The sequence below is a fragment of the Anas platyrhynchos genome, chromosome 9, assembly GCF_047663525.1.
Source record: "Anas platyrhynchos isolate ZD024472 breed Pekin duck chromosome 9, IASCAAS_PekinDuck_T2T, whole genome shotgun sequence".
Classification (NCBI taxonomy): Eukaryota; Metazoa; Chordata; class Aves; order Anseriformes; family Anatidae; genus Anas; species Anas platyrhynchos.
In genome coordinates, this window is record NC_092595.1 from 6,214,861 (window position 1) to 6,242,128 (window position 27,268).

At 39.4% G+C, this 27,268-nt stretch overlaps 1 protein-coding gene across 12 annotated transcripts in view; it reads left to right on the forward strand.

Annotated features, from left to right (window-relative positions):
- The window catches only part of NAALADL2 (N-acetylated alpha-linked acidic dipeptidase like 2), a 432,007-nt gene that overhangs the window by 68,461 nt on the left and 336,278 nt on the right, over positions 1–27,268 (forward strand). The window contains exon 1 of one of the 12 annotated variants that reach the window (XM_027463882.3): positions 2,098–2,196. The exons of the other annotated variants lie outside the window; for them this stretch is intronic. The gene's annotated coding sequence lies outside the window, so the exon portion shown is untranslated. Of the gene's footprint in view, positions 1–2,097; positions 2,197–27,268 lie in introns of those variants that run through there. 12 annotated transcript variants of the gene reach the window in all.

Genomic DNA, 27,268 nt, shown 5'->3' on the forward strand with positions numbered 1-27,268 from the left:
GTTGATTTCGAGGCACGAAAAGACACCAGTAATCTTTCATGCAATCTCCGAATTCTCATTTTCTGTTACAGAAAATAATTCAGAGCTTCAGATTTTGTTATATCAACGTGTTACTTGTTTTGTATCTGTGTAAGGAAGTGTATATAATAAAACTCCATGCAAAAGAATGTAGACGCCTAAATAAAGCAAAGTGAATTTTCTTTCTTTCTCTAGGCAAAGCTGTTTATAGCTGTTTATATAATATTCTGAGTTAAATAGTGTCATTGGCCTGCAGATCCATTGGTAATCATTGTAGCTGTTATCGTAAGGAAGATGCATTTCGCCTTATCTCCTGTGTTATTAATAGGACAGCATTATTAGGGTAGTCAGAAGAATCAATATTGAAATACTGTTACACTGGTCATTAGTACCGTCGATAGAAGTAGATTCTTTCAGATTGGTAATGCAGTGTGATACATGACCCAGGAAACTCCTGATGTGCAGTGAAGAGTACTGTGAAGTACAGTGATTGTTGTTTTTTTAAACAAACAAACACAACCAAACAACTTTGAAGGATTTCACATGGGTATCTGAAGATACAGAAACAGGGAAAGGAGAAATGAAGACATTTTGCAGTGACACTGATGTTGATTTTCATAAATCTTTGCAGATTAATGTAATGTTTTACTTTGCACACCAGGACTGCTGTTCTGTGTGCTCTGACAGCTCATTATATGCTCATTGTCGTAGGTGATAGGAGTGTTGAAAGCTCTGGATTTAGCAAGGAAGGCGGTACTATGTACGATTCTAATGTTGATTCTGGTGCTTGCTTCAAAGTTTTAGAGGAGCATCAATTTACTGTCCCACTGGACTGAGTCTTGTCTGGTGTTAGACATGCGAACTAATGCAAATTTTAACTGGGTGATAGATAGCTGGAACCAGAAATATCTCCCAAGTCTACATTCCGCTGCCTGAAAGCTTAAGGTGTAAAAATTTATGGCTGACTTGCCCAACTTGTGCCATCATGGGGCATTCAATTATGGATCTATGAGGCCAGCTTGATATTTTTCATTTTCTAAACTTTCATGCAGTTACTCATTTCAGGACAGATTCAAAGTGTAGTGTTCAGGAGCTTGTGTCCCCCTTCTCAAACATTGTTGAACTGCTGCTGAGAAGCCTTAAGGCGAATAAAATAATAACCAAGCTGAACACCCCCGTGTTTGTGCTGCTGAGGCTCTGTTTGTGCTACTCCAGATAATCATTGGCTTAGAGCATTTTTGATGTTTGTAGACAGGGAAAGAAAATGCAAAAATACAACCAGGTTTGCTTTGGCTCCCGAGGAGAACCAGGCCAACTCTGTCACCGTTTTCTAGAAATCTGTGCTGTCGGGATGATTGGTCACCCAAGGAACTGCTCTCTGAGGGTTCACCCAAAGTGAAAACAAAGGCAGTGCTACACGTTCAGGACATGCTCCAGGTGACGGGTGAGGACCTAGGGTCTGGCCACTTGCTCAGCATCTGGCAGGCAGATGTGTGACACCACGGGGAGAAGCTGTGACGGCTCTTCAGGGTGGCATTTATTCCCATTGCTGCGTGGAACTGGGAGTTACTGGTTTTGCATTCACCACTATTCTTTTATAACTCGAGCTATGGAAAGGTTTCTCTAGGTGGGATTCCCGAGCACAGCTCATGGATCTGTGCTGTGCCTGTGCTGTGTGTTGCTTAGTAGTAGTCTGCTACTATTGATTATTTCAATGGGTTATTTCCCAAATGGTGAAGTACTGCTGGTACCGTTCCCAAACAGTAATGTTCTGTTGGTAGTTTTTCCCCCCGAAAAAAAGTGTAAAGTGACAAGGCTGAGATGTCTGGTTTTGTTCTAAAATTTATTTTTGAGTGACAGAAAAAGCTGATTAGGAAATTGTGTGTCAAATGGGTATATAATCATTGGAACAGAAAGAAAAAAAAAAAAAACAAAAACGAGCAATACAAGCACTTCAGATACCCCAAATCATAAAATCAGAAGCTGATGAGAAGCTCCTGTTACTATGTAAAAGAAAGACCCACTTATGTCAGCTGTCGCTGTCAGCTGTGTTAGTTTTCCCAGTGTTGCCCCTGCTACTAATCTTTCCTGTCACTGTATTCCCAGCTCTCCTAAATCTCATGGTTTTTTTTAGGCTTGCTGAAACTAAGAGGTGGACTAATACCTTTTTTCCCTGAGGTATACTTCTGTCTGTTTGCTTCTGCTGGAGGGAAGTGGTTAGAGATGGGCTCTGCTTAATGTATTTACTTGAAGTTTTTCTTTGTGCTGATTAGCTTGCTAAAAGTATGAATCCCAAACTTTCTTTAAAATCCAGTAACTGGGGCTAAGTAGTGGTAACTACTTAACAGACTTTTTCTTCTTTAATTGGTGGAAACCTGAAAGACTTGATGTTTGTCATGAATTTCCACTTGGGCTTCCTATACAAGCCGTAGTAGATCATTAAAACACTTTAAAAAGTGGTGAATTGGTTTCAAATGACTCTTGAAGCATTTCTGTTTTTAGAGATGAATTATCTTTATGTGCTTATCAATTCTTTTGCAAGTTGAGATGAATGCTTGATTCTTTGGGCTGTCTGCAAAATAGCTAAGCAAGCAAGCTTTTATTCAGATGAAAAGATAGCTATTGAAATCTATTTAAGGGTAAATTGCAGAAGTTACTCTTACATGCTTAAGTTAAAGTTTTTAGGAGTGTGTCCTTCTTTTAAGAGTGTAATACAGACATACACAAAACGGGAGGAAAGACTGGTAAGGGAAATAGGAATATAAGCCTCCATGCCTAGTTTATTAGCTAAAACAGGCTTTTATTAGCCCTAAATTTCATAATCTTCAGTTTCTGTTTCTAAAAACAGAATTTCAACACCCAAGCTGAGCCGAGCAGCTGACTGAAGCAGAAGGTTGGGAAGCTTGCAATGAAGCCAAAAGACCCTTTCCTAAAAGACCCTTTCCTGTATCATGCACCACTGTGCTACTGTAGGATAGAGTAGGATGGAGTCACTTCTAAACTGAATTAGGTGCAGGGGAGGCATTCAAAGAAAACATTCAGGAAGACCAGTGGAGAATGAAGGAACCTACAACATATATTTCTGTGACCACAAGCGAATCCTTCTGTCCTTTTTCAGTCTCTGTTCCTATCTAAAAGGAGTACTTTGGAGAGCAATGTTTCTTTTCTGCATGATTTGTTCATGAGAAAAATTGTATTCATAAATGAGTCACTCTGATACTGTAGAAATATGGAATGACTGAGGTAAACTGCAGTGACTCCCTTTGCTTGTGGGTGGAGAAAGGAAGAGAAAGAAGGAGTGAGTGGGCCCAGAATTTTTTTTGTGCTGAATAATCAGGGTGAGATGGAGAGGCAAAACAAACTGAGTTGGACTTCTTTTTATAGCAAGGATTGGAAAGAGAAAAGACAACCATAGTTTTGCACTCTTGAAGTCAGCAGTGGTATAATGTCAAGGGGAGCTCAAGTACGCATTCATTTATTTCAGTAAAGCAGTATAAGGAGTTGCAAAATGGAGAATCAACTAAGAGATGCAAGTTCTTGGTTAAATGAAAGGTGGCAGTGTTGATCTGGAGGAGAAAAAAAAAGGTGGTGGTGGGGGATAAGAGTTGGCTTTTAAACTTTGGGTTGTTCCAGCCAAGAAACTTTACCTAGGTCTTGGGTAAGCAGCCTTTCCTGAGACCTAGATGCCCAAAGTGATGTAAAAATGGCAAGTTCCACATGGCCTGAAAGAGTGCTCTGAGAAAACTGTATTCCTAGTGGAAATGCACAGGTCAGCCTAGTCCTAATTTTATTTATTTATTTTGCTATTGAATTTGACTTAGATTTTTGGAAAACTACTGAAGCTAATCAATTGTATACTAAGACTCAGCACTACTAAAGTTGACACTATGGATCACTTTCTGTAGTTGGGAGCTGTTTTGCATGTTGATTACTGTTTACAGGGGGGAAAAAAAAGGATGTGGAATTCTGCCTCCACGCAGATGAAGAACTGTCCACTTTAAGGGCCAGGGATAACTGGAGCACACAGAATATTAGTAATGTTCTTAGTTGTAATTACGTAATTTGAATTTTAGCATCTGCCTCTTTTTTAAATTGGTAAATTACAACTGATACAAATTATTATGACAATGACAGTAATTGCAGATTGATGAATTAGAGGAACAAAGATACTGAAACTAATTTGATCACTCCCCTAAATCATCTCAGGCTGCAGTTGTTGAAACGCCGCCATTTCTTCATTTTGTCAAAGTTGTTTTTTTTCACTTTCAAGCTGCTTCTCAATATTCTGAAATCAGCCCGTTATTATCTTGGCATGACATTTGGCCTGCAGTTCCCAGCTAGGAATGAAAAAGGCTATCATTGGTCCTCACTGCACAAAATAGCTGGGCAGAACATTTCTGTATACAGGAACTGTTATTCTCACCTTTTGAAGAGCAATTTCTTTGACTCAGAGAATCTTTGACCTTCAAAGTAAAAGCTGCAGGCAGTACAATTTGCCTTTATAGCAGCTGTATGGAGTTTTTTTTTTTTTTTTTCCTGCATGTCTTCCTTGCTAGTTTTAAGAATGATCTTTACTGTAAACTGTAGTGATCCTTGCTGAACTGGTTAGCTCCATGTGGACTTAAGACAACAACTGGTAGAAGAGAACAGGTAATATTTAAGTAAAATTCCTTCTTTGGAAAGCTCATCTAATTCTATAAAGCCTCTTTAGAATTTTATAAGGAAGAATCAAGTTTCTTGTTGCTCATATAAAATGTACAGTGACTTTTTTTTTCCTACTAAAAATCCCCTATTACTGCTGCTCAACTCAGAACTGAAGTAAGATGGATGGATGGAAAACCTGTACGCAGGGTGAATGCAACTCAACTGCAGGTCCCGCTTTTTCTTGTACTTCAACACACTTGCCAACTGACAGACACAAAAAAGCTCACCTTTCAGAAATCTGAGGATGGCTTGTGAGACTGGTCAGTAGAAAGGTCAAAGCAGACCCTAAACTCTCAGAACTGTTAGGGTGTTGTTTGTTTATTGCTTTCTCCTATCAGAGGAACTGAAGGAAAGAGTTCAGTGGAATTTGGATGTATTGTTCTTGGCAAACTTAATCTGGTATTTGTGTTTCTAAATTCTTGAGCACATTTGAAAAACTTTTCGCTTATTTTTAAAAACTCTGGAAAACTGTAATACAAGCAGACATCAGCGATTAATGATACTACAGTTAGCAAAGAACGTTGTTCTTCTATTCAGAAGATTTTCCACTAATGTTCAGTGATTTCACAGAAAGAATAAATATTTAAACTTTGCTCTGTATGCCATTCTGTCAACTATTGAGCTTATTGATGTGGTCTCTAATTTTGACCCAGAAAATTCAATACGCCGGGCTGGGAGAATTAAAGGTTCACAGATGCACACCGCAGGGAGTCAAATTACTGTATCAAGGCAGTAACTGTTCTTATTTGGGACCATGGTATTTTCTATGAGAAGAGCAATTTCTAATGAAAATTATGGTGGGGGGGGGGGGGAACAAAACAGGGACTAAGCTACATAAGGAGGACTGCTTATTGTGCAATGCTTGCCTGTATTGCAAGACGTATATTAATATATATTTAAGCTAATACTAAGGTTTCCGTTTCAAATATAAGCAAACACAGAATTCAGTTTAGTATTTTGGATTATTCTATCTGAATACTGTGTATTAACAAATGGTGCGTTTGATGTGGGTAGTAATTTTTGTGGGCTTGCTTTCTCATTCTGGGAGACCTTTTGAGGTTAGAATAGGCATCCTAAAGTTTTAATAACTTCGCTGAACTGCCACAGCTAGTTTGCCAAAGAAATAAGTCTGTGAAAGTCTGTAGCATTATTCCAGATTAATGTAATATGGAGAAAAATGTGGGATCTAATTAGCAAAGCGGGGCACAGAGCCTGCTGTACAGTATTTCTGTGGGTATGAAAAGTGATGGGTTTGTAGGATAACTCTGCTAGGAATACTGCTCACTGAAATGTGTGGAGTCTTGCTAGGTCTGTATCAGAATGAGTGAACAGAATAACTCTATTTTATTAGTAAACTCTATCTAGGCATATTTTCAGATCGAGGTCTAGTTATTTGGACATCTGTTTTGAGGAAAATGGCTATTATGGTATTCTTATGTAAAGATGACTTTGGAAGTGCTTTTCCCAATTTGGTACATCTGTAGGAGGCTTGGGCATGAGGCTGAAAGCTGCATTTTGTGGGCTGTGCGTGCAGTGTCATCTGACATTCAGATGCATCTTTGGGCAAAGTGGTGAGTTTGTTCCGTGTCTTGGTTTCTGATACTGTGCTCCATGTGGTGGAAGCAAAGTTGATGGTCTGCCCCCTGATAATGTACTGTGATTTTTGATACATTGATGTCCTTATTTTGATGCAAAACTTTCAACTCTGTTTTTCCATTGTGGGAATAAGTGTATCAAGCTAATCAACAGGCTAGAAGAGCTGACCTTTGTAGCAGCTGGCAACAAATTCCTGGAAAGCAGTGCTGGTTTTATTCAGTCCCTCCTGAATTGTTTTCATGAATTATTTTTATTCCCAGTAAATTATATATAACCAGAGGACAGCAAGTACTTGTTTAAGGAGTGCTAGGGTCACTCACCTTTGCTCACATAGTCTTGTTGATGAGAGCCTGCTGCTTCAAAGTGCCGTGCGCCCCCCTTTCTGCTCTCCGCGTGGACGGAGGATGCGCATTAGCCTTCCATGAGATTAGGGACTGCAAGAGCGAGTAACTGAATACAACTGTTTACTGCTAAATAAAAACACGTGTTAGTTCTCCCCTCGTATAGAAAAATCCAATTTCATAAAGCCTCATCCTTGGAAAAAAAACAAAAACAAAAAACACTTTACAGAAGATTAGGAAGAGATTGTGTGGGGGAGATACTCGACGCAGTAAGCTCAGCTTAAAACTGTAAGTTGTATCAAGTGTTTTTCATAGCTGTGAAGTTATGAGGTAAATTCATAACTACTGATACAGAGGAGAAAGAAAACGTGCACTGGGAAGAGATTTATTTATTTAGGAGTACTTGAGTGGTTCAGTTAGAGATGAGACAACTTACAAATAACATGGAAATGACATTTTGTGGAGTTTAATTACTCAAAATAACTTTTTGTTTTTTCTTCTGACAAAACCATATTTAACTTGTAAGGATGGTCATTACAGAACAAAATTCTCTTTACCTGAATGCTGGGGATATGTTAATATTTAAAGCAGTGATTACGCTGTTAGCAAGAAGCCTTAATTACATGATTCTAGCCCAACAAAATTAGTCTTGCCTATGTGCAGTCATGGTCACTGGGAGATGTGCTAAATTTAAAGGTAAGACTTCTCCCTGCATCCAAATATTGTCACTGTAATGAAAATGTTTCTAAAAGCATATACTTTAGGGAATTTGATGTTTGCCCCTGCATACTCTTCTGCCAAGCAGTTTTGTGATAGGCTGTGTGAGTTTCAGCATGTCGATGAGGTTTAACATCTCAAGTACATTTATGTGCCTGGTGCCCTTTGCAAGATGAAATCACCCACACAAATCGGCTGTTCTAGGTTATTTTGGTAGAGTGGTTTTGGGGAAGCGTGAGTTATCAGCAGGTGTAAGTGATGTGAATAGTAACGAGCGTGACAATAATGATCCTTTCTCTTTTCTGAGGTGTTAGGGGAAGTCCACAGCACTGTTGGCTGTGGAGTACGAGGTGGGTTGGTGCCTCCTGCTACTGACCTGGTGCCTGATGGCACAAATGGGTACAACTAAATGCAGCTTGTGGCAGCAGCCTTCTTGCTCGATGCAGTGAAGCTCAGCAGTGCTTTTGGAACAAGGTAGAGGGCTGCAGCCATTCCTTGATCGCTGTCAGCCACTTGGATCGTGTGCTGTGCCCAGCCTGTGCACTTGCACTCTCTCAGTTAATCTAGAGCAAGCTAACTTCCATAGGTGGCATACCCGGGAGATAGCAGTTGAATAACATCATTCATTTAAGGAAAAAAGAAAAAAAAAAAAAAAAAGGAAAAGAAAAAAAAAACACCACAACAAAACCCAACACCAACAAAAATCCTACATGGTCTCTGCTGCTTTTCATTTTGAAATAAGAAAATGATCTTGGCACAGGGCAGTTCCTGGGGATTAATGACTGGCTGGGGTTAATGGCCCTTGGCTGCGCTGTGGGCCATCAACTCCTCCCTGCTGGTCATTAATCTGCAGGAAGCGCCCTGTGCCAAGATCATTATTGTTGTATTTGGGTTCTTTGAGAGCTGAATTCAGGAACCCACACTGCTCTAATGTGTGAGAGCCTGCTGGGTTTTCTTACATTTAGGCCCTACATTTTTATTTTTTTTCCCCTGAGCTTATCTGAAGTTTCCAAATGTTTCACTTAATGGAAAGTGACTGTAATACTTCAGGTCCTCTACAAAAAAAATATTTCACTAAGAAGTGACCAAGGCAATGCTGAACTTTATATGGTGAAAATAGAAGTTCTGTCTAGCAAACATTTTTGGGGAAAGTATGTACTTTGGGGTAGCCTGCGCCTTTAGCTTAGCCTAGAGCAACAAGCTGCGTATTGGCCTTGGCACAGGAACATGAAGGTTGGCCTGGCAGACGGTGCACGGGTGGTTTCTGCTGTGTGGGGCTTGGTTCTGTGTAATCTGTACACTGCTTTTCAAGCAGAAATGATCCCCACTTTAAAAAAAAAAAAAAGTATTTTCCATCCTGGAAAATCGAGAGTGAGAGGAGATGTGCTAAAAGGGAAAGTTAGCAAGAAACGGGTTTTCAGTTCATCTCCCAGGATGCTTCAAAGTTCTTAAATGGAATCTGCACAGTGAGCTCATGAAGCTCTGTTGTACTCTGCACTGATATCAATTTAGGGTTGGATACCATGTTTTTGGGAGAAAAATACCTGAAGTAGGTCAGTTCAATACAACATTGTGGTCCTGAAGTGGCATTTCATGGCTTCCGTTATATTTCTTGGTCAAAGTGTACCAGTCTTTCTCTGGGAATAAACTGCTCTCTGTTAAGAAGCTACATGTATTTCGTCTTACTAGATCATACTTAGAAGAGATCTTATAAGGAAGTAGAGCTCGTGGCAAGCAGTAAAGCAATGTTAATGTACTCAAATGGTGATTGATGCTGTGCGTGCATCTTATGTTCCTGGATGAATGTTTTTATTTCAGTAAATCACTGAAAACTAGTATTTTGCTGTTTTTGTGGTGTGGGTGTTTTTCTTTAATTTTACTTGGCTTCTTAAAGGTTTTTTCCTTGCTGCCGTCTTTTGTCTCTGATTCAGGCTTGACAGACAGGTGTGTAATGTCTCCTGCTCTTTTCTTCAGAGGCTTTGCAAATAGGCAGCCGTGCTGTCCTGCTCTTGGTTTTCAGATGTACCATGCTGTGAAGCTTCTTTGGGTCAACAGAAAACCTTCACAACATGCATTTCAGAGCCTGAAAATGCCACAGTACATGAGATTTGAAGACAGCAGCAAGCTTAGTAGAGACTGTCATGTCTGTGTAGACCTTTTGATGGATTTTCTAGGATTTCAGCAAAGAGGGAGAGACATTTCATGAGGAGAAAAGGTCCTGGATCAGGTCTACATACAAACTTTTACAGATCTTCAAGTTCTGGAATTTTTGAGATGAAAGTACACTCACAAACGAGTCCTCATGCCTGTGAGTCAAGGCTTATTCCCATCATCTTAGAGGAAACTCTGAGAAACTATTCCCCGTACTAGTGAATAAGAACTGTGAGTCTGAAATATTTACCTAGAAAACAACGCAACAAAGAAAAGTGTTGTTAATACCTTGTAAGCAAATAATACTATTATAGCTACTTAAGCTGCATTTTTATTTCAGAAAGAATAATTCCTCATTTGTCAGTAAGCCTGTAACAAGGAGAAGACAGCATACCGTGGTCCTAGCTTGCTGTGTGCTTTTTGAACGTAAATGTTTGTTGTGCCGCTTACCAGTGAACTTCATGAAAAATATCTTCACTGTGAGGGTGGTCACACACTAGAACTAGAGCAGGTTTCCTGGCAAGGTGGCTGATGCCCCAAGCCTGTCGGTGTTCAAGGGACATTTGGGTAATGCCCTTAAAAATGTGCTTTAACTTCGGGTTAGCTCACAAGTGCTCAGGTACTTAGATGATCTCTGAGAGTCCCCTTCAACTAACTAATTTATCTCTACTGTATGGTTAGAAAACCTGTCAGAATTAGAGTAAATACTAATTAAATATTTATTTGTGGGCTGCAGTTACTTCTTCAATTAAAATGAATTTTAAACAGAATTTTAGAACTGTTTTATTAGATCTGGAGCCATCAGTGTCATAAAACTGGTCTGCAATTTTCTGAAGTACATGGCTGAGCGCTGATATTTGATGGCTACCTACTGTACTTGGCTGTTGTGGCTTCATATCTGTTTTTAGGAATCATAAAGAGTTTTTGTTTTACTGTAATGTTTTTCTAATGGGCTTAACACATGTAGAGCATTACACATCCTCCAGCTGTGAGGGCAGGACACTGCAGAAGTGTGGAAGTAGGGTGATGCCCCTATTTTACCTACTTCATGTAGTATTAATTAATTTGAAAGTAAATGATGCGTTTTTTTATTATTTTATACTAGAAATTAATAGGCATCTCTGTTTCTTAAATTGTAGCCACTACATTTTTTTGCTTCTTACTTTGCACCTGCCAAACATTTGAATGTGTTATGTCAATAAAGAAATTGAGAGTGTGATAGTGGCTTATTAATTGTAGGAAAACAAGTAACTGTCAATAGCACTCTAAAAACTTGTTGGTGAGATACTTGTCTATATGTATGTGTTGCTTAGTTTTGTTGGCTTCAGCAGAAATTTATCATTCTCTTTGAAACGTGGAACATCTTAGAGGAAAGAAAAAGAAAGGCTCTTTGCATTTGCAAACCCCATGATACCAGGAGAACTCAGTTTGCAATCGTAAAGAGAAGCAGTTGTGCCCAAGAGACATCACTACTGGACTAAGAAAAATGTTTGCCAATCAGCAATATATAATGAATAATGAACAATATTTGTCATCTCCCCAAAAGTGGGGCATTGCAATGCAAATGACACAGCTGTTGCTCTTTAATTGCAGCTGGATTAATAAAATGTAATTTTTACAGCCCATTTGCAATATACCACTGGGGAATACGTTTTATTACCACTTTGGGTATCTTTTAGTTAATAAATTTGTGCCTTTTGAGCATAAGTGTTTGGCTTCAAATCCCAGATACAAGTTTATTAAAAATTGTAATAGTTCTTGGAGACTATAAAATGAAATGAAGTGCACAAAATGTGCATTTCCAGTGCTTGAGTTTAAAACCATTTTTACTTGACTAATTTCAATATTTCTAACACTAAAACGTATTGGATTTAAATAATTATTAAATATTTAACCAACCACATACATAGTATTATCAAGAGATGACATGGGGGGAAAAAAATAATCTGATTTATCTTTGTTAGTACCTATGGATTCAGAATAGCACTGACAGGATGTGGTCATATCTAATTTTAAAAAAAAATAATCTTGAGCAATGTTTATGCAAAGCAGTGACACTGAAGGGCAGCAGAACTAATATTTGCAGTCAGAAACAAGAGATGCAGCAGTTAAATGATCTGGTTTACAGGATGAGGTTGCCTTGGTCAGAAACAGTTGAAGCCTTTTAAAGACAAAGCGGGTCTCACTGCTGGTTGAATGAAAGCTTCCATTGAAGCCAGGGATAAATCAGTTCTTGAGTGTTGCCTAATTTCCCTTTACTTATCAGAGTCAAGCTCTCTGAGCATCTGTTGTATGCTCACACTCCTGGACAAAAACCCTTCCCTACAAACTGCACCACACAAGCAGGTTTCAGTTACCTCTGAAATTACCCCATTACCTACCGAAAGAAGCACCACTCAGGATGCTGCTCTCTCTCTTGGATCTGTTTGCCATCTGTATCGATCCATCGTTCCCATTCAGTTAGTCTGAAAATTAGTGAAAATATATTGCTTAATTGGAATGCGAGAACTTTGCTTCTACTGTAGTCGCTTTCAAGTTTGCAGGATGCAGGAGTAAAAAAAGAACCACAGCACAAATGCTGCTTAGTGACCCTGTAAGAGAGGTGGAGATAAGCTTTCTTCTGCTCTTCTCTGGGCAATCCTACTGAGTAATGTAAATAAAGTTTTGATATTTCCTCCTTAAAATTTTGATGAAATTCCCCTAGAATTGGGACAAAAATCAGTGGACTCTAAGTTGATTAAAGCAGGGTACCTGGTGCTTCCTGTCTTGTTCTTTTATAGCTTACTATCATAACTGGTTAAATTGAGCAAATGTTGCTAGAATTAAACAAATCAGTTCTACTGCTAACATTTTAAGGGAAGCTACAAAAACTTTGCTTGCTGCCTTCTATGTTCAAAATTAAGTCAGACATAAATATTCTGGCAAATGGGATTCACAGAAATCTTAATCCAAACCCTGTCAGCTTCACGGGGAAGATCGAGAGGAGGAGGCCTAGAAAAGATGATGCTTTTCATTGATCAGAGAGCCTCAATTTCGGTAGTTTTGAAAAAAATAAAAAATTGATTCTGCTCCTCATTAGAGCAGTGCTTACGAATGCAGATGAGCAGTATGCACCAAGCAGCCCTGCTTCCTGCAAGGTGTGTTGTGATCGTGCAGCCAGGATCTGGCATCTCTATGCAATTACAAACAAGCTGGCTTTTAATAATTGGCAGTATTAAGCGTGGTTGTTTTAGTAGTGACGTGGAAAAACAGTTTTGCTGTTGTGTTTAGCCATAGGTTCATGGTAGCGTTTAGCTATATTTTAGATCTGTTATGGTCCTGTTATTCTTTCATCCTTTAAAAATTTTATTCTGAAAACTGAAATTGGTTGCGGCCTGAAGCAGAGGTATAACTGCGCAAAGGGAATCATCTCTTGTCCTGTTCACTTTGGTCTTGTCCAGAATAATGAGTGGCAGGGCAGAGGATGAACGCAGCCCTCTTACAGATGAATGCACGTCTGTATCTGGGACAGGGCTGAGGTGAGAAAGGAACCCAGCTTGGAGCTCACTGAGCATCTGCTGCTCCAGTGGGTCTTTGTGATCCTCTGATGAGTATCTTCCCAGAGCCCAGTGTGCCCAGGAGGGGAGAAAGGAACCCAGCCCTCAATTAGGGGAATTGGCTTAATTGGGAGGGGCAGTAGAAGGGGCTCTGGTGAATTTGACCTTTATACACTGCATCTGTGTCAGAGTTTGAAGGATCATCCACTAATTGTTTTTATGTCATTAAGGATTTTGAACTTGGAGGCTTAAACTGAGCAACAGGTGTGAGTTTGTTCTTTTTGCCACAAAGTGTTTTCTCTGAATTTAAATTTGAAGGAGCAAAGCAGAAAATGAGCTAGCCTTAGGACATTACCACGTGTCCTGCAGCTGTCAGTAAAACCACATCTGTCTTGCACGGGCACTTGTTAGTTAGCCTTGACCATGTGAATCATGGGCTGAAGGCAGGGTTTCGGTTAGACACCCTGACATATGACTTCTTAGCTACTCAACAAAAAATCCATAGTGTTTGATTTTTAATCAGGTGCAGTGGTACAGACAGATGCATGCTGTTTGTATCAAGTAATATGCCAATGGAAATGTTGCTGAAGGATTTCCTGTGAATTAAATTCTCCTGGTATTAACTGTCTGTTAACTTGAGTGTAAGAGTTAAGAGAAATTATTTGTGACTATTGCATTACTTGGTAGAGGAGGCTAAAATGTAAAAAGTCCATTAAGCTGCAAACTCATGTTTGTGTCTTGTGAAAATTCTCCCTTCTCCCATCTCTTATTTCTGCAGACGCAGTAGGAATTGGCAGTATGACTTAAAGCAGAAGTGTCATTTGGATTTGCTTGTGCTGTTAGTGATCAGACACGTTTTTTGGTGTGTTCACAGCTACAGTATTGTAGGATACTGTGAATACAAAGATGCTCGTGAAATGTTGATTAATTATAATTAATTTCACATCAAGACTCCCTGCCTTAGTGTTCAGCTGAGCCATTGTGAATAACCCTCAGCATTGAACACCTCCATAAAGCACTTCCTTTTTGGAATGTGTGTTTGTGGATTCAGAACCTGTTTTGTGTATCTTAAATTGCAAACCCAGCTGGGCTTTCAGCCATTCAGAACTGTCTGAGCGGCTTGGCTTTGCTGCTGTTGGGGCCTGCTGTTTGGCACACAAAATCTATGACCACTCTGTAAGGAATATCTGTGGACCTTAACAGTCCCATTTTTAACAGTTCCATATTTATACATACACAAAGTGTTTATATTTATTAAAAAAGCATGTAGATGGCTTCAGTCGTCAAGCTTCCTTATTAATGTGTTTCATAACACAATTTCTTGTGTCACTGTCACTTGAACTCTGTGTGAATGAGATTTCTGTAATATCCTTTTAATATTAATAGAGTGTTTTGTAATAAAGTCAGCAGGAAGATAAAATTCAGGAATCAATTTGGCCACAACTAAATTAGGAGGAAAAAGTACAATTCTAACTACTAAATCTAATCTGATTCTTGTTTAAAACACATGCAGTGGAAGGATGTGGCAATCTTCAGGAAGCATAAAATGCAGTTAACCAGCAACAGCATTTAGTCACTCGCTAATACTGTGTGTGATTTCTAATTACTCCTGTAGTTTGTCATTGTTCAACACAATCAAATCTAATTGGCCAGAAAATTTTTCTTGGATCGTCATAGTCTATGGCTATGTTTTTACTGTTATTGTTCCAGCTTCTTTTTCATCACTGCAACCTTTACTGCTTCATTAAGTCTTAAATTAGACTTTGATAATCAGCCCATTTTATTAGATTTATCAAAAGAAAGAAATATACATAGCAAAGTCAAAGGGGAGGCATCGGCATCATATTTTATTTCATGCTTAGCAATTCCGTGAGTGTTACCAAATGCAGCGATCTTTTATTTGTAATTAAATACTCCTCACTTTAAAATCATGACTAATAAATGTCAAGTGTGAGAAGAGGCACTAGTGTTCAGTGAATGTCCTTGGATGTGTTTTAGGGTGAAAATGTGTGGGCACGAAGGCTGTCAGTTTTTAAAATGTTGTAGGGCTGCTTTCATTACAAAATCCTAAAGTTAACCACTTCAGATAAAGCTCAAAAATCATTGAAAAGTTTGGGGAGCTCTTCTTACCCTACAGGAAGCTCTTGACATTTATGGTAATTAAAAGTGAAAGTATCTATTAAATACTTAAGTTTTTCAAATAAACACCAAACTGGTGTGCGGATTTAAGAGTTACATGTACCTTAACTAGAGTAGGTCAAAATTGCTCAGTGAAACTAACTGTTTTTTGGTTTGGTGGTGCTTGGGTTTTTGTTTTAATGAGACCCAAACCCTGACATAAATGCCTTGGGAAGCGCCTGGCATCAGGTTTATTCCTCAGAAATATTCTTGTGTTGGGCAGATCCAGCATGGTTTTTGTGGGGTAAGGTTTGGATGTCTCTTCTCCCCCTCTAGCTCTTGGGTATGCCTTATAGTCTGCGGGAGGCGTTCTGTGCTGTGTGGGATTTTCTGTTATTGTTGATGAGGACTTGTAAAAGAATTGTCCCTTTCATTCCCTTTTCCAAGCGCTGTATCTCTGTGGAAGAGACGCGTTTCTCCTGTTGATCCTGGTGCCAGCATCATGGCCGGCTTATCCTGCTGCTGGTTTATCAGTGTTAACTCCCGTTTTAGGATTTAAGATAGTATCTAAAAGAATTGCGGTTAGGGACAAATTATGAAATGTTACTTTCCTATTTGGCAGTATTAGCAAAGTACAATTTGTTGTTAGTACAAATTTAAGGGCTGCAGGGATTAGGTCTAACCTGTAGAGAAAAACATTATCGTTGTTTAACTTACTCAACTCTATTAGACAAAATTGCAGAGTGCATCTGTTTCCTATTCTGTTCCTGTCTGTTACTATAATTTTTGGGTGCTCTCGTGTTATGTAGTGAGATAGTCTCTATTATTAGGCTTTTTTTCTTTCTTTTTTCTCCACTTGAAGAAAAAATGTGTGGATTTTGGTTGATGTAATGGTTGTATCTGGTTGAACTAATGTGGAGCCTGTGCTTCAACTATTGTTTTATCTAGCAATACTGTTGAAAATGAAGTACAGCAATAGCCATATCATGGTAATTGAAAAGGCATTTTCTTTTCAGTGATAAAAATCACTGCAACATACTGAACTCTCTTCCTTGTGTGTAGGGAAAGCTATGGCAATTTATCATAACTAATGTATTAAAAAAAAATACGTTTTTTAGGTATCATTCTTAGTTCAGCTAAGAGTTACTTCAAAGGATGCTATGGAAATGTGTTTTCAATGCATTTCAGAAAAGATTTTGCAACTTGTGTTTTCTGTTTTTTTTTGTTTTTTTTTGTTTTTTTTTTTATAAATACCATTGGCAACCTGCCTCTCTTTTGCAAGTGCAAACCTCCTCAGTGTACTTCCCATGCATTAGGGTTTTTATACTTTTCCTCACGTGCCCTGGAGAAAAGCATGCACTTCATTGCTACTCTGAGGTAAACTGGATTTCAGTGTAGTCTGTTTCAAATTAAATGAAATGGTTTATTAGTTTTGCAGTTCTGGAGAGGAGAGGGCACCTCTGGGTTTTTATTGAGCTGCTGTGGGATATGTTAGCCCACGCATCCAGAGAGGACTGATGCTAATTGGACTTTCCTCTTTGATAAAGTCCTTGGTGTAAATGATGATACACAGGTCAGCCGCATCTTTTAATTAAAATAAATAAATAACAAAACTCATTTAAAAAAATCTTATGCGGGAATTACCTAAGTGATGAGCAGTTTATATATGCAAGTATGCTCTCTTGTGGTAAACCATTTTATTGAATCCTCCACCTGTTTTAAATTTAGACAAATTTTATTTCAAAACTATCATTTTTCTAATACATTTTTTTTTGTCACAGCAGTGTTTAGTGTGATACAAGCACCGAGCGGTGGGTGTGATAGCTATGTGCATTTTGAACTTAATTCAGATCAGGGAGTGATATTCAGCACTTGGGCAGCACCTGGCTTTTCTGGTAGCACCCATCTTGCTGTGTAATGAGGTGCTGTTTGACTAGCAATGATTGTGAGTTAAGATAATAATCAAGTAATCCAAATTATTCTTGCTAGGCGGCCTGAGCAGTGCTCTGGAGGTGCCTTTCTCTCCAGTCAGAAAAAGATTGCTTGCTGTAATCAACGTGCTCCAGACTTGGGCCTATGTTCCTTTGCTCAGCGTTACAATAGCACTGTCACAAGTAGACAAGTAGATTCAGGAAGCATAAAAACAAATGCATTTCAATTGCTGCCTCTTGAAAAAGTCAGAAAGGCTATTTTAATTTTCATGATTAGCCTAACATCCAGGAAGTATAATTTAATGAATATTTAAGATACCTATAATCCTGTAAATGTTTCTCATTGCAGTTGGGATTTCTCCCCAGCTTCTTTACTTACTGAATTTACATATAAATTTCCTTACTGTTGCGCCTGGAGGTGAGGATAGCCAAATGTCAGTAAAAATATGAGGTTATGTTCAAGGAAGTAAATCTCAGTCATGCAAGTCCCGATACATTGTTACCTTGAAGGGAAATAAGGTCTTAAAGAATTTCAGAGAATGTTTCTTGAAGACCATGAAGCTCAGGAGTCAACTTAAAACCCGCACGCTTTGGGTAAGCAGAAGTGCCATTGACTTCTGGGGAAGTTTTGGCAGCCTGGCAATACACAGATCACATCTCTGTGGTTGCAAAGGTGATTCGGTGCCTGCTGCTGTCCATGAACATTTAATGTCAAAGCAATCAATTATTCAGCAAGTGTGGGCTACAGCAGAACGATCTCATTTAGCACAGATGTTGGATAATATTTAGGGGAGTGAGAGATGGGATAAGAGCGTGGTGAAGTGATACCTTCCATTTTCTGGAGCTTAATTTAGCTGGAGAGGTGAACAGCATTTAAAAAATTTCTTGATGCACGCATGCATATTTCCTTTGATATTCTTCAAACTACAGTTGTTTTCATTAATGAGGACTGAAAAGTGCAACTGTATCATCTAGTTTTCTGCTATTTCTACCTAACCTGAAAGAAACAGGGAGTTTAAAAGGTTGAGTACATGACATGTTGACTCAGCTCCTTATGAGAGCTTAATAGGACCTTGAGCAGAAACCTGTGCTAGAAGCTTAATATAAATATTTTATGGAGAAATTGAGTAATATTTTAAGGGCCAGAAGTTGGTTAAACAGCATCAGCAGTTTCAAACTGTAGAAGGCAAATAAGAAAATGTGCTGTTTACTGTGATTATATGAAAGCTGCACGTGTGAATCTAGAGTTTTAAAATAATGCTATATTACTGTACTTTTATGCATGTGCTACTGATGCTTTACTGTGTCTTATGCATACTCTTCCCATGAAGAGTCTGTTTTACCTGTAGCACTTGAGTGGTTTTGGTTGAAGACTTTTTCTGTGGGACTGATTGCTGTGCTTGGCAGTTGTGGGCTCTCTCCAGCAGTGAATTTCAGCTTCTTCCAAGTTGTCTTTGTTTCTCGCTTTCTCCCTCCATGCTTCTTTCTCCTCCAAGTCCTCATCCATACCTCTTCCAATACTTAATGTTCCAAAACAAAGAGGTTTTCCTTTTGAAATTTCAAAAATTGATTCGGCTTTCTGTAGTATGCGTGTTTTAAAATATAAGATGGAATGTTCATTTTTTTTTCTTCTGCTCTTCTTGGTTCAAGGTGCTCTCTTCAAGCTTTCATTCAGCTGCTTTGTTGTTGGATCAGATTTTCTCTCTTCTTTCTCACCAGAGCATATTGACAAGATAAATAAAGAACAAGGCAACAACAACTTCCATTCATCCCCAGAGTGGTGTCAAATTAGGTCACGGAATGATGCAGGGGTTAAGTAATAATAAATATACCTGATCGTGTTTCCAATTCCTAGTTGGTCGGTGCTTGACTTTGTAATATTAATACATTTTTGTTATTGTTCAATTTTCTAGGCAGGCTGAATAATTGCATTCAATTATGTGACACAGAATTATAGTAGAGCCCACAGAGTTGACCAGCATCTAGCAGTGCCTGGAAGCGATAGATCTGGAAGCAGACCCTTCATGCTATCTTTGAAAGAGCAAGACCACTGGTAGTTTGTCTTGTCAACATGAGATAAGGATGACGGATGCACTGCTTGTTAGCACAGTTGACAAATGCTTCCAGATGAGCGAAAGAAATTTATTGTTTGGAGTATGTTAGGATTTGCAGTTAGATTCTGGAGAAGATTACTGACCGTGAGTAACTGCTTTCTGTATCTGTTTCTGCTCTTTGGCTTCTCCAAGTTTTCTTTTTCTTCTGCCTCAGCCCTTCTGATCCCAGTTGGCTGTTGCTGTGCTGTGAACTCCATTTCCCAAGCTTTTGGGTTTGTACACTCTGAATTGTGCTGTGTTTTTTCCTGTCCCTGTTGCTCAGGATTTAAAAGTAGGCATGCTATTGCAAAATTCCATGTGTGTTATTGGTGAATTAATGAAATCACCTCTCAGAAACCTGTGGAAAACATCTGCTCTTGGATTGGGAAATTCAGAATTTTAACCCACTGAACAAAACTCTGGCAATTAAAGGTGTGTGGAAACAGATGTCATGCAGTGATGAGTTGGGCAATGCACAGACAGCACTATCCAGTATGTCTGCTAGCCATGTAAGCTATGTGCAAACAGCTGTCATTGTTTCCCACTCTTTTCTGTCTTGTTGAGAGTTTTTAGGTGTCCAGTGATCAGAACCTGCATTGCTTTGTCATTTTTATTTTCATAATATGATGGTGAGCTTCACAGTTCATAGTGCATATTTTTTCTGTCTAGAAGAGTAACTGCTCAAAGAAGAGGGGGTGGGAGCTCTCAACAGAAACTCCTTTCTGTAATAGATTAATGTATGGATTAATAGTAGGGATCATGGGTAGAAGGGATAGTAGGGATCATGGGTTTGGGTAGAAGGAGAATCATACAGGAGTTGTATTGGTATTGCAATTGAAAATGTCTTAAGGCCTGAAGACCTATTTTAAATGGATGATGTTTTATATCTTCTTTAGACCCTGCATATTTATTTTTACCCTTCAAAAGATGGGAAGCATCAGTTAACCTCCTTTTCCATAAGAATAAAGTTACTTTGTGCTGGAAATAAATAGCCAGTCACCAAAGCTAAGTAGGGGATTTTCAGATAACTGATTGGTTTAGCCATACGCAGAATACGCTGGTCCTTGGGAGCATCCTGTTTTTTTGCACATCTACTGGCAAGGTTTTCTGTATGTGATCCTTGAAACAAATCTCACATTTCAATTTTCCTAGCCACACTTACCAGTTTGGCAGCAGTTTGTTCCTGAGCTTGATGCTAAACATGAGTACTGTAAGTTATGAACTTGCTCACTGTAGACAGCACAGACCTCCCCAACTCCTCTAGCAAAGTGGTGTGTGGATCACAGGGTGATGCTGCTACATATATTTAAATGACATGCTACTTCTCAGAAACCATCTTGATTTTCGTATTATCAAGAAAGAATACTGTTGGTGTGGGAGGGGATTTTTTTAAGTGTTCCTCTTGTGAAGGAAATTATTGAGCATCTGGAGTCCCTAATGTTTCATTTATCTTTTTTTTAAAAAATTGAACTGTTTCTCTTCTCTGATCTCTTAAATCAATCCCTCCTTGAAAAACATGTAGACATAACTGCTTGTTATTTGTATTTAAAACAACATTTAGAGGCTCCAGCTGGGGGCTGGTGCCTTTTGCGTTTGGTTGCTGCACATTCACAGCCCAGCTCCCATCCTGGTCCCTGCACCAACGAGCCTAAAATGGCAGCGATGGCAGAGCTCCCAGCTGGGGGAGCACCTGGTAGCAGCGAGATGGCTGTGCTGGCATAGTGAGCGGCCATCAGCAGCCACTCACCTGCTGCCAGGGGTTTCACAGACTTCAGAGCAGAAATGGGGTCATATGGGGCAACCTTCCACGCAGCCCCATACAGCTCCTAATGCCTCCATCAGCTTCCTCCTGAGAAGCGCTGGGACAGGGCAGGCACTGGCTGAATTTTATGGTATATCCCCATGGGTGGGCCCAGTGGCGAGAAGGACGTGTGGGCAGTAGAGCCACTGCTGCTGGAGAGAGTGGGGAATATGAGTAAGGCCCTCAAAATCTTGAGGAGAAAAAGGGAGCTATTTTTTTAGTTTATTTATTTATTTATTAAAGCTATTAATCCCAATAAAAAATAGCGTGGCATGAACTTTAGGCACTGTAATGTCCATTGGGGAGGGAGAAGAAGGTGCATAGAAGAGGCACCACATACGTCTTGCCCAAGGGGGATGTTTTGTGGGAGCCGGTGCTGTGCAGCGCAGCAGAGACCTGCCCGCAGGCCGCCGGCTTTCCTTGGTTTCACATATTTGCGGCGCATACTGGCGGCCCCTGGAGAACTCAGTATTGATCTGTTTTTCAATAATGCATAATAGGCAATCAGAGCTTTCCTGATCTGTTCACAGACATATTATCAGCGAGGGTCTCAAATCGCCGTGCTGCTAGGCTGTGTGTGACCTGTGTTCCACCAGCACAGGGCAGCCCGCTGCCCCGGGCCTACTGCTGGCCTGCCTGGGGAGAAACAGTGGGGCATCGGGCTCCGGGTTTGGAGCAGTTGTGAACTGCCATTCTAGCAAGACAGAGCTGCTTTGTGTTGAAAATTTCCCTTTTCAAAATAAATTTAGTACATATACTAGATTACTTTTTTCTTGCTTCCTGCCTGAGCAAGAATGGTGGTTCTACGTCTTTAGCCAGGTTCTGTCGTTATTTCTTGCTTTCATTTATAAGTCTCTTGTGGCATGGTTTCTAATAGAATAGTTGTTTCGAATGCTGATCTAAGCAGGACTCTGCAGTTCTGGTGTCACCTCTATTCCACCTATTGGAACATGGATTTTTAGTGATGTATGCTCTTAAATCAATATGGTCTTCGGCAGTACTTGCTTATGACATAGATAAGTCTGGCAGCTGCAAACATGCATTGCAGTAATATAGTGGGTTTAATTAGAAACCAAGCTAATGAGATCTCAGAATTAGTTACTGTTGTTTGAAACAACGTGTGATTTTTGTCTCCTGGAACACAGGAATTCATAATTGCTGCTGTAAAACAGGAATTTTATCCTTTGGCTTTGAGAGGATTTGATAGCATAGGCTAATAGATACTTGTATAACAGAGTTACCACTGGTATTGTCTGTAAATGCTCAGTGTATTAAATAGTTATTTGATTATTTGATATTGTGTTTGAGAATGTGCAAAGTTAATTTTTGCCCCAGCAAAACAACACAACAGCAAGAACAGTGAAGCCTTGTCTTATAGCATTACAATACAAGTTGGACTGGCTTCCTTATTTTCTGGTTATTCCTTTTTTTTTTTGACCCGTAAGCCTTTGTTACTCAATAATAATAATAATTAAAAAAAAAAAAAATCAAGAGAATTTTTTTTTTTTTTTTTTTTTTTGCACTGGGGTGGCTGTCAGGGTAGGGCAGGTGTGACAAATGGGTCCCCTGTCTGCAGCATGGCCCAGGCACAAAACCCTGGGCCAGATCAGGTGGAAATTGCTCTCTTTTTTCCTGTGAAGGTGGGCTGTTGGGCTCCGGAGCAATAAGCAGTGAGAAAGAGGAGCATGACATCCCCAGGGAGTGTCCCTCTGGAGCAGTGCTTCATCAGTTGTTATGAAGGCAGGGGAAAAGGGGCTTTTTTCCCTATCCATTCCCTGTGCGAAAACACGAGATGAGTTAAATAAATCCTGAGTCTTCTGAAAGATTAGCCTAGAGAGCAAAGTTTAGGGCTGGGCAAAAATAGCTAAAGTAATTGAGGATAAGCTAGTTGCCTGCAGTCTGGTTTCATTAGCGCAGCTCTGAGTTACTGTAGCGTGAGGAACATCCCTAAGCCAGCTCATTGATCACTACTTTGTGCACCTCTGCACCGCAAAACGTTTTGCTATATCAAAATGTATCAGCCTCTACGCTCTTCATCAGCCCTGAGGCCGAGTCACTGTTTTCTGGGCACATCATCCCTGCCTGCGTGGTTCCCTGGCTGCAGGAGGAGATCTTCAGTGTGTCAGGTGCTCCCAAATTGTCTTTGCTCCTACAGCCTCACAGCTCCTGGTGAAGCTCCTGAGATGTGCACGCCCCCAGGGGCAGGTGGTGGTGGTCAGAATTGGAGGGTCAAGACTGAAGATTTTGTAGTGATGTGTATGGCTAAAATGGCAGATCAGCCCTTGCAAATAAACCAAGAATTGCCTTAAATTAAAAATAAAAATAATAAAAAAATAAATAAAAATGGCAGTTTGCTGGGGCAAGATGGAGAGGTACAATCTAGTTTTTAGACTCTCCTCACTTAAAAATAAGTTTGACACCAAGTACGGTAACTTTCTTTTTGGAAGGTATTTTTTTTATTGCCAATTTATAAACTCTGCTGATATAAGGAGTTTAATAAAAATGCTGACAGACCATTATCTATAGTTGTGCTATAATAAACCCTGTTTTGGTGAGGTTTATAACTTAGCAGTTGCAAAATACAACGAATTATTAGATGAAAATAGTTGTAAAGTCTGGAAATTGACTTTTTGCTAGCTTTATGATTTTATCTATTTATAGAGAGAGACATACTTTTCACAACTGGAATGAATCTTGATGAGAATGCGAGTAAATACATATATATGGCTCTATATAAATAAAAATCTGACTTCCTTGCTAATGGAAAAAAATACAAAGGCAGAGCAAAATACAGAAATACAAGCCACAGTTTAAGGTCAAAGTCTCTTTTATTGTTGAGAAATCTGCAATTCCTCTTATTTGCTTTTTTTTTTTTTTTTTTAACTTGTGTCTAAAGGCACTGAGTGTATGAACCTTTCTTCTCCTTAATGGAGAGAGGCTTAAAAATAAAATATGGCACATGTGCCCCCTAAAGCTGATAAACTGATAGTACCTTCCTGATGTAATTTCTGAGGGCATAAAGTGCATATTCCAAAACCTCTTAAAATCAGCAGAAGTTTTGCAAACTTCAGTGCATTTTGGACCAGGCTGGAAGAGAAATGTGTCACTAGATAAATCATTACAAGTTATTTTGTTCTCCTTCAGAATATTGTTCTGCCTTGGTCATCTTGCACTTACACACCCACCCCTGCTGCAGCATTTGCTGCTTTGAAGTACTGAAGTGGCCCTTATTCGCAGTTTGGGGTGCTCTAAACCAGCAAATTTCTTTTATCTAGGTATCAAAGACTACAGTGTGGCTTTAACATTGGCAAGAAGCACCTGGAGACAGTGTCTGACCTTTTGAAATAGTTTTTTTTTTTTTTTTTTTTTAAAGCCTCCAGGGAATCCCATTAGGAGCAAAGAAGGTAGACAACAGCTTCTCTCACCCCCAACAGCTCCAGCGATCTGCTGCTTGGTGTTGGAGCCTTTTGTAACTAAAACCAGTTTGTGTGGCCCTCTTTCAATTCAAAGTAGCTGTCTTTGTCCTTTAATTTAAGTGGTAGATTACATATATCATTCTCTGAACATTTAAAGGAAAACTGGGAATTTTTATTTCACAGACAAAAACGTCATGCCCACTCAGGATCACTGTTTCTCACCATGTAGTCCCTTATTTTGTCTCTTCCTCCTTCCAGCCCTTTGAGGACTAGAGATGCAGGTGGAGCAGTTGGTACTGTATTGGTGGCAGCACTGAAACTGTGTGTGGCTTTCTGGCTGCACCCTGGCACTAGTTCGAGCAGCGGTGTGCCTGTCAAACAGGCTGCTGCTGAAATCTAAGTTGCACTTCTTGATTTTGAGCGTTTTTCTCATATGTTTAATATGCTGAAATTTATTTTTTAATTGAAAAACAATTGGAGATGGTTGATGGTTGTGGGGGTGTTTCGATGGTGTTGTCGATTCTCCGTAGAATTTGTCGTTTCCTGAACTTGTGATTCTTTTATAATTGGTTAAATTTTCATGACCACAAGATGGCAGGATCCTGGGAGACAATTGCTTCTGTTCCAGGCTTAATCAATTTTATCTTTAGGTCTTTGAACCTGGGTTTGAAATGATTAACTAGGAAGGCTGATATAATCAGCCGTAGGTATGAGCTGGTCATTTCCAGTAGCAAGGCTGCCGATTTGTTGTGTTTGTTTTTCTGGATGATGAAAGCATGAGCTTGGGGAGGCCTCATAAAAATTAAAAAGATGCAATAACTTCTCAGTCATGCCATGTTATGATCTCTGTCAAATTTTCAGATCATTCTCTAGTTGTATTTGCTCAGGGTTTCTAATTTGACAGTTTACAGATGTGGTAATTCTGATTCCAAGGCTGACGTTTCATAAGAAACAGTGAATCTATCCCTACTTTCAGCTTATAGTAAGTGAAGTGATGACAGCATGAAGGAAGGAGAACCTTTCAGTATTTATTATTTGATCTGATTGCAAGTTGGAGATCTTGTCATACATCTTTAATAGAGTATCAAGAATTCAAGCACTGACTGTTGAAATAGCTTTGAGGCTAACTTTTTAATTACTTCTAACACTGTAATAAAAAAAAAAAAATAAGGTTTGGGGTTAGGAAATTCAGATTATTAAGTTCACAAAGGTCATACTTCTTTTTCTTCAGTTCTTGAAGTCATCTACAGTCATCTTGTTTTTCAAGTTTTATGTGCAGTCTTTGGATTGAGAACACCACCTCTATAGTGGTTGAACAGTGTTGTGGGAAAATTGTGGTTTTCCTTAAATTCTTTTTTTCATCAGCCAGGAATAACAGTGTATGGTATTGCCTACAGAGGAGCGTGAGGAAATTGGAAAGATATGTGGATGAAAGGTTTTTCTGTAATGCTTTTCATTGAGAGAGTGAGAGAAATCCATGGTAGTTATCAAAATTTGCTGCAATCAGGCTTCTGTGTTTTGTTTCAAAATCAGAAAAGTAAATGAAAGGAGTCAAAAAGGATGTTTCAGAACTGTTGAAAATCCGTGCACGTAAGGCTATTGTTCTAATCTACTTTTAGTTCTGTGTTAGGTCATAACAGTGGGTGAGTAATTTAGATATACAACAAAGCCATCCCATTACTTCTTGGAAATAACAGAATATTTTGAGCTTTTATACTTAGACAAAGACAACTTAATTGCAGTAAGCCCTCCTGCAAAATGGTATTAAAAAAAAAAAAAGAAAAGAAAAGAAAAAGTCGATCAAACAAGAAAACATTGCTTTTGGAGTCTTTAAAGTAGAGGGTAGGTCTGTATTTCTTACCTGCAACCAAATGTGCAATTTCTTCTTTTAGTGCAGGTACTTTGAACACTAAACGCCACAACAGGGAGCGCAGAGCAGAAGCATATACCTGATCATGCTGATTTGTGAACTGTCTGCTTTTACTGTTTACTTTCATGGAGGTTGGGATAGCTGCACATCTGGCTTGGGTTCATATTTTAGGCCACTGAAGGTGTTTCCTTGGCAGGGGTGAGACTACCAGAAATTGTATCTGTTATTTTACTCCCCCAAGGATTTCACGCCACGTAACGCTTGCCTGACCAAATGAACGTGGCTGCTCAGGGCAGTCACACTGGGCAGAGGGCAAATCAGAGAAGCAAGTATGGAGGAGACATCTAGTGATGATGTATTTGAAAAATTGCTGTGTCTGCCTGGAACCTGGCTGCTGCTCAGAATGCAGATGTTCCCAGGGAGCAGCTGAAGGTGATCTGGGCTGCTGCAGGTGCCTCGCATCTGCCTGCACAGCTCTGCCCTTACCAGCTGCCTTTGAACTCTGCTCTAACCCTTCTCCTGAAATACACTGGGCGTGTAATGCTTACCTGACAGGGTAGACCCACTTGCTGAAATATTAAATGGCTTGAAATGCCAATGCAGAAAGCAAAAAAAAAATATATAAATAAATAAATAAATATATAAAAAGAGAGAGAGAGAGACAAAGGAGGAAAACAAACCACCACCAACAAAAAGCTGACTGATGTGCTCTAGACCATACAGACTTTTCAGCAGATGGCCACATGCTGCAATAGCCTATGTATCTCCAAGGTCATGCATGTTTCTCCACATGTGGAAACACCCTCTCTCATCTACGGTGATAGGATTCAAAGACCACCCTAACGCCTTCTTTTCATCAGCCTTTTAAGAGAACCACTTGGTTACTCCTATCATGCCCCCAAATAAGTTGTCAGATGCATTACTGTTCTGTACTCATGCTGCAGTATAAAACAGTGGAAGTAAATAAGAGTAAGAT